At 39.4% G+C, this 7,742-nt stretch overlaps 1 long non-coding RNA gene across 1 annotated transcript; it reads right to left on the reverse strand.

The window, feature by feature from the left end:
• Positions 1-2,023: 2,023 nt before the first annotated feature.
• Positions 2,024-5,297, reverse strand: LOC111542477. Its single transcript, XR_002731576.1, has 2 exons — positions 5,115-5,297; positions 2,024-2,665 (listed from the first exon to the last, which is right to left on the reverse strand). It is a non-coding gene; the product is annotated as an uncharacterized LOC111542477 (long non-coding RNA).
• Between the last annotated feature and the right edge of the window lie 2,445 nt (positions 5,298-7,742).

The raw sequence follows: 7,742 nt of genomic DNA on the forward strand, positions 1-7,742 counted from the left end.
CCACGTAGCCCATCATGGGTGCTTACTGCATGAGCGGCTGCCCTTCTTGCAACTAAACATGGCGATCGTGACTGGCCAGAAGCCCTTGCTGGAGGAAGGGGAGAAGAGCAGAAGGCATTTACATAAAAGATGCATCAGTACTTCTCATTGTGAAAATATACAAATAAACCCAAAGCCCTTGTTGATGGCCGACCCTCAGTCCTGGCACTCTTGCTGGATTGCCTTATCCTTCTAGATGAGCTATGCTCTTTTGTGATTTTGGCTTTCTGTAAATGGTATCCCACTGCACACCCAAACATAAACGTGCTTGTAACATGTCAAATATCTCTTGAAACTCTTTTTGTATAAGTATACTCAGAAACACTTTTAATTTTAAACTGCAGGTTGCATTTTATAGTAGGATGTACTCTATATATGCGGTCATTCTCCTGTAAATAGATAGTTAGATTTTTCTGATGCTGGCTGCCTGATAAGAATGATGTTGTGGATTGCAGGTGTTTAATGTCAGTTATTTTCTGCCCAGTCAGGCGAAGGAGAAGTAATATTCCACGAACATCTGAGGTTGGCTGGCCAGCAGAGTTTGGATGGTCAAACACAGTTTTTGGCTCTGCGTTTGATGGGTAAGTGCGTAAGACCCGTGTTGTTGCTTCCACTTAACCTTAGAGGAAAACATCTTAACTACAGTATTGAGGGAACTATATTTCCATCAGGGGACACTTGCATTTATTCCATAGGACAATTAGGTTATGTTAATATTTTCTGATTTTCCTCTCCTTTCTGTAAGGGTAAAAGAAAAATAATTTTTAACCTATGTTTTAGACTTCAGTGAGAACCCTCTCCTATATTCACACTTTCATTACTTTTCAGGAGATTCATAGAAACATCTATGTAGACTTAACAGTTTGGCCATTAGCTTATGGTAAAGCTTAGGACATATTCTTCCTTGCCTAAGTGTGAGTATTAATTTATGGTTTAAATGACCGTGTTGCCTTTTTGTTTTGTGACTGAGACAGGGCTGATACTGGTTATGGGATGTGAGTATCATTCCAGCTCCCATAAAAGAGGCTGATTTGCCTATTAAAATCATTAAAGGAACAAAACCTATTAGGGGAAATAATGATTAGGTCACAACATCCATGATAAATAGAGAACCGGCTAGTTAAAATGATCGAGTTAAAAATGTTAATTTTGTTCATGGGTTTTAACGTTTTATATTCCTGTTTAGCAGGAAGGGAGAATTTATTTAGGACTGAATGGAAGCTATTACAGGTGGTATTATTATTATAGAGTAACCCATGAAGAAGGATATTTTGTTTAAGCCTTCAATATCATACAATAAATATTAAGTATTTCATAAACAATAAAAATAATCTTTTCTCTGTTGACTTTGGTTACTGATACTATTTGAAATAGAATAATGAGTTCAGTTCAGGATATCTGAGAGCAAAGATTACAAGGGAAAATTGCTGAAGATAACCCCCACCCCCCACAATCTCTAAGGGCAGAGTTTATCTTGTCTGGTCTAACTCATGTGGGAATTTCAAACATCTGAAAAAGTTCTGTTTGGAGTGAATGATTGGCCTTGAATTTTGACCCCTATAACAGAGATAACTTGGATTTTTTGGGAAATTTGATGATGATGTATAGTGAATTTTCTTATCTGGGAAAGATGAGTTTTTGAAGTGTTGTTATGGAATGGGTCTTTCTGGAAGAGTCTAGTTTTGACTCAAGCTAGCTTCCCAAATGCTGCTTGAAATCATAGTATCTTGGAGAATGCTTGTACTGCTCTTAAGTAGTCAGGGAATCTTTGTTTATTCCCTGGCAGCGATGTATGGCATTTCCAGTTACTTAGGCTTAGGGGATAGAGCAGTCTTCTCCCGCAGGACTCAACTCTGCACCCTGCAAAAGAATTGGCCTCGTTAGGGTACTTCTGATTTGTTGTGCTAGTTTAAGCAAGGGGCACTTGACTGGGTATGATTTACTTTGTGTTTACAAGAGGAAAACATACAAACAAACTTCCGTCTCTATTAGGTAATCGACAAATGTTTATGGAGTGTTTACTGTGTACTTCCAATTGTGCCATGGCCTTTTGGGGATATAAAAATAAATTATCGGAAGTTTCTGAATTAGCTTCCCCCCAAACACCATTCTCTTCTCTGGGCAGGACTTTCCATTTAACTGTACCTAAAAGTCCCAAGTCAGATAATGTTTGAGATTGTGTCCTGCCTTCCCAGAAACATCAGCACATCTGGAGCTGTAGCCTTGGGGTTGCTTGAATTTGACTCCTTGCCCATTCTGCATGACTGTGTTCTGGACCCCTGGCAGGTCAGCTTTTTGTTTTGTTCCTGTCTACTGCTGGCCTCTTCAGACCTTGCACTTGTCCATATGCCTGCTCCTGTCTGTTCCAAGTCAGGTTTCCAGCTTCACCGTCTGTTGGATTCAACTCAGCTAATGGGTCTGCTCCTGTCTTGGTCTTGCTTTGGTGACCCCTGTTCTACTCTTGGGTTCTAGATTCTGTTCTTTCTTTTAGCTCACAGCTTGGTGTTCAGCCATGGTTTACACCCATCACGACTTTATCCAGCTGTTCTCCAGGGGAGGTTGGGCAAGAGGATGTGTATGCCTTGGTGAAAAAGTATTACCTCTTTAGGGAAACTGTCCAGGATACCTGTGAAAACACATCCGTGACATTAGTTGTGGCGATAGCATGGTGATGAGGAGCACATTCTGGAATTAGATAACGTTGATTCTCCATCCTTTGTCTCCCATCTGTGCAGCTTTGTAGGGGTTATTAATCATCTGTTTTCTCATATGTAAAATGTGAACATGACAAATTTCACAGGGTTGCTATGGGCTAGAAGATGCGTAGGATATCCTCAGCATATAATACATGTTCAGTAAATAATAGCTATTGCTTTCATTGTAAGTGTCTGGGGAATTGCAAGTAGCTTGGTGTTATTATTGCATGCTTTAATAACTTGGAAGTTATGTTAAAAGCTTTGGTTAGTCCTTCTAATTTATTACAACTGATATATATATATTAAGTATCTTCTATGGGCAAAGGGTTATGTCAAGTACTTTCCAGAATGGAAAGTATAGACTATAATCTCCCTTGAAAGAGGTTGCAATTTATTAGGAAACAAAACAATTTTATTAAGAGGCCAAATGTGATAGGTGGTGCAAGGGAGATGCCAAGTCTAGTGGGAGCAGAAGGAAAGAATGGGGTGTCTAATGGCTCAGATAATTGGAAAGGGCTCCATCAAGTAGAGGACATTTGAACTGGACCTTGAAGGATGTGAATATTTCTGGAGACAAAGAAGGAAGATATAGAATTTCAGTAGGCAGATATTGAGGTAAGAGGGCATATTTAGGGTAAAGTGATCTTGAGCAGGTAGATATTGAGGTAAGAGGAAGTATTTGGGGAAAGCGGTCTTACGGTGTTGTTTAAATTGGGGATCTTTGGGCCGGGCGCGGTGGCTCAAGCCTGTAATCCCAGCACTTTGGGAGGCCGAGACGGGCGGATCACGAGGTCAGGAGATCGAGACCATCCTGGCTAACATGGTGAAACCCCGTCTCTACTAAAAATACAAAAACTAGCTGGGCGAGGTGGCAGACGCCTGTAGTCTCAGCTACTCGGGAGGCTGAGGCAGGAGAATGGTGTAAACCCGGGAGGCGGAGCTTGCAGTGAGCTGAGATCCGGCCACTGCACTCCAGGCCGGGAGAAAAAACAAAACCCCACCTAAAAAAAAAAAAAAAAAAAAAAAAAAAAAAAAATTGGGGATCTTTGTAAATGTACATTTGGACACCATTGTATGAATGATCTCAAATGTCACGGCCAACAAATTTAGAATTTATTCTATGGCAAGTGAAGGATGTTGAGCAGCACAGTGTTATAATCAGGTCACATTTAAGGAAAGATTGGCTGGAATAGATCATGAGACGAATTGGAGCTGCTGTATTAGACGTGGCGGCAGTGAGAAGAGAGAATAAATTATTGCATTTGTCTAGGTGGGAGGAATCCTAGATTGTATTAGGATATAAGACAGAGAACATGTAAGAGTCATTTCAGTGGTTGAAGCAAGAGGACTGATTGAATGTAGAAGGCAGGGAAGGTGGATACATTGGAAAACTCACTGGAGTCTGGGAGCCTGGGAAGACAGTGACATCATTAACATAGAAACGGAAGGAAGGAGGAGGATAAAGAAAGATGATCAGTCTTGTTTAGTGCATATAGACGTGGTGCCTAGGACTAGTGGCATATTCTGGTGGAAGTATTTAGCAGCCAGTTGGAAAGACCTTGTAAGGTAGCACTGCTCAAATCCCATTGGGATCTAGTTTGTTTTTAAATCCATGTAGGCTAGAATCCTTCTCATACTTTTCTACTCAGTATTTTTTATTTATTTTTTGCACTATTCTCCTTAGCAGCATCTAATACCAGTTTTCCCCTTGGGGTTTGCCCAGTGGTACAGTTAGGGAAATAATGATTGTGCCTGGTGTGTGTGTGTGTGTGTGCGCGCGCGCGCGTGCATGTGGTGTGTGTGTGTGCTTATTATAGCTTAGTCTATAAGGGAACATGCAATCTTTAACTTATCTGACCTCTGTTTTCTAACTTGTAAAATATGATGAATAATAATCACCTTATGTCTCCTAGGATAGTTGTATGTCCAAATTAGAATGTCACTAAAAACACAATTAAAGTGCTATATAAATGAAGTGAATCATTCTTATACTCATCATCAAAGTCCACAGCGGATGTCTTTCGGGTGACTTTTAAACCCATTACCCCATTGCTTCCTATAAAGTAGGAAATCACCCAGTGAGAACTCCCTTTTTTTTTGGCATTAGCCTGTGAATCATAGACTTATTTCTTCTAAAGTGACAATTAAAAGCAAAGAGAAAGAAAGCCCAACTGCACAAACACATCTATTTATATTTTAAACTGAAAGTGCATCACCCAAACCACAAAACCCCAAAACAAATTTTAGCTCCTTCCGAGCCCATGTCCAGCCCTTGGGCTCTCCCGGAGGTGAACTGCTGGGAAAGTGTGTGGGCTTCAAGCCCAGGATCGACTCAGTGGCTTCTTCCTCTCCCCTCCCCACGCCTTCCCTCCAGCACACCTGTTTGCAGAACTTCTTCCTCTCTTGCCCAGGCATTTTGATTCTGGTCACGACCACCTGTGAAGGATGACGCAGATGTAGCCCTACGCACATCCTTGCCTTGTTGCTGTCTTGAGGGTCCCAAACTGAGTTGATTCACCCCACAGGACGTTATTTTTAGCCTTTATCTCTTAGTGATTTTGTTTTCTTTCCGCCGCCTTTTGACCTGAGAGCTGGAAATAAAGTCCGCCTTCCATAAAGACGAGAAAGTTGTCAGTCATTTCCTTCCTGCTCACATGAAAGGCCGGCCCAACGGGGCTTGCAGAAGATGCTGAAAGTTCCAGTTCACTGGGTCCTGAAAACACCCACACTTTAGGAGTGAATTTCATCTCTTCCGTGTAGACTAAGCAGAGAGGTTGCCTGGGATAGGCAGCTGTTCTTTCAAAGGGTCTTGAAGATGCTCAAGGGAAATGCAATGAAAGAAAAACCACATTTTCCCTCTCCTTTTAATCATGGTTGCTGAAACCAAACACCTGGGCAGCCTGCCTACTTTTAAATATTTGAAATAATTAAAAGAAATTCACAGGCAAAACGAGAAACTATTGCTTTTAGCATGAAATCATATCACACTACAACATCATTGGACAGAAAACTTAGTTTTTCCTATGAAATAAAATACGAGAAATTGCTTTGCAAATTTTGTAAAGTGCTAGGTATGTTACAGATCTCAAAAATTACGGTTTGTTTTTTCTGAAATGAATACATATGTATATATATCAAATGAAATAGAAATATATAAAAATAAAAGAGAAAAATATATGAGCATGCAGTATCTTTTTCAATAGTGGAATTCATTTTTGGGCTATTATGATTCAACCAGTTGCCTATTGATAAGCATTTTTGGAGAGGTATTATCAATATTAGTGCCCCTGCTTTCCTCATACATTTATGAGTGAACTTTTCTATCATTAGCATTCAGATTAAATTCTAAATGTGTAATTACTGACTCAAGGCATACACAGTTAAATTTTTAAAATTAAGTTATAGCTGATGAACGAAAATTATATGTATTTATGGTATGCGACATGATGTTTTGATATATGCCTCTGTCGTGAAGTGGTTAAATGAAGCTACTTAACATCTCCATTACCACAATATACTTATTTTTTGTTGTTGTGAAAACATTTAACATCTATATTCTTAGCAGTTTTTCAAGTACACAGTACATTATTATCAACTATAGTCACCCATTTCTCCAGGAAGACAGTACCAATTTACAGTTTCTACAAAGATGTATGTAAATTTCCATTTTCTCAAACTCTTGCCAGCAGAGGGTTTTGTTTGCCTGTCTTCTTAATCCTTGCTACTTTGGCTGTCCTCTTTGTTATTGGGTAACTTGAATATCTTTGTATATATTTCTGAGCTATTTAAAATCTGTCTCTAATGAATTGTTTAATCCTTTCCCATTGTTTTTTCCTGTGAGGTTATCTTTTACTAATTGATTTATAAGAATCACTTTCCTATTGGAAAATGATTCTCTTACATATGCAAATATCTTCCCAGTTTGTTACTTGTCTTTTTGTTGCCATACAATTTTTTTCCTTTGTTTTTAAGTGGCTAGGCCTCTTTATCTTTTCCTTTATGGTTTCTGCTTTTTGCATTGGATGGCCTTTGCTGTCACTGGATATGAGGTTGCTTCGAGGCAGGCTTTGGAGCTGGACAGACCAACTTAATCCTCCCTTCTGTCTCACATTGGCTGAGACTCAAGGAGGTCAAATCAGTTGCCCAGGTCTGTAAATCGGGATCATAATCCCTATTTCACAATGTTGTTCAATGACAAGTGGGCTTAGAGGTCAAGAGCTCAGGACTAGACTTGCCATGAAGGAGGGGTAGGGTGTTAGTTTCCTTTCTCCCTCTTATCTTCAAAGCAAACTGCATACTGATTTAGTTCCTCTAAAGGTCTCTTTTACTGTCTTGCTTTCAGTTAATACTAACAAATGCTCCACAGGGAAGTGATTCTCAGGATGTCCTATGGGTATCAAGGGAGTGCTCATCTCTTTCCTGCTTTAGCATCTTGTTTTTTTTTTTTGGAAAAAGAGAGTAGGTAATTTCTGTTCCTGTATTTTCATCAATTATTTTTGAAAGAATAATTAGCCTCATGGGAAAATGCAACTCAAAGATGAAAAACTAAAAAGATTGAACATAGATGTTCGTGTGACGGTCTCAGGTTAAATAGAGAGAAAAGATGAAGTTGAGGCATCCAGGAGATTCTTGGGAAAGAAGGGCTTCTTCCTTGTGGAAGAGACCTCCCTGGGACTTTATTACTTCTACATATGCCTTTATGCTAACAAAATCTAGGCTCAATCATTAGAAAAAGATCTGTTTCTGCTACAACCACCATATTCATCAGCAAGTCAAAAACTTTAGTTGTATATTGTATAGATAGAATGAAATATGGAAATATGCCTCGGTAAGAGGTTTACTTGGTTTCACCATCCAACATCTACCTACATGTTTTCATTCTCTCCAGAAATAATGAAGTCATAACTTTCATCTCTTTGCAAAAAAAGTAAATTTTCAGGGAAGCTCCTTTTCTCTGCCAGGTGTAAATTTTGAAACACTCCTCAGTTAGGTCTGCATGTACAAAGC

The sequence above is a fragment of the Piliocolobus tephrosceles genome, chromosome 16, assembly GCF_002776525.5.
Source record: "Piliocolobus tephrosceles isolate RC106 chromosome 16, ASM277652v3, whole genome shotgun sequence".
Lineage (NCBI taxonomy): Eukaryota > Metazoa > Chordata > Mammalia > Primates > Cercopithecidae > Piliocolobus > Piliocolobus tephrosceles.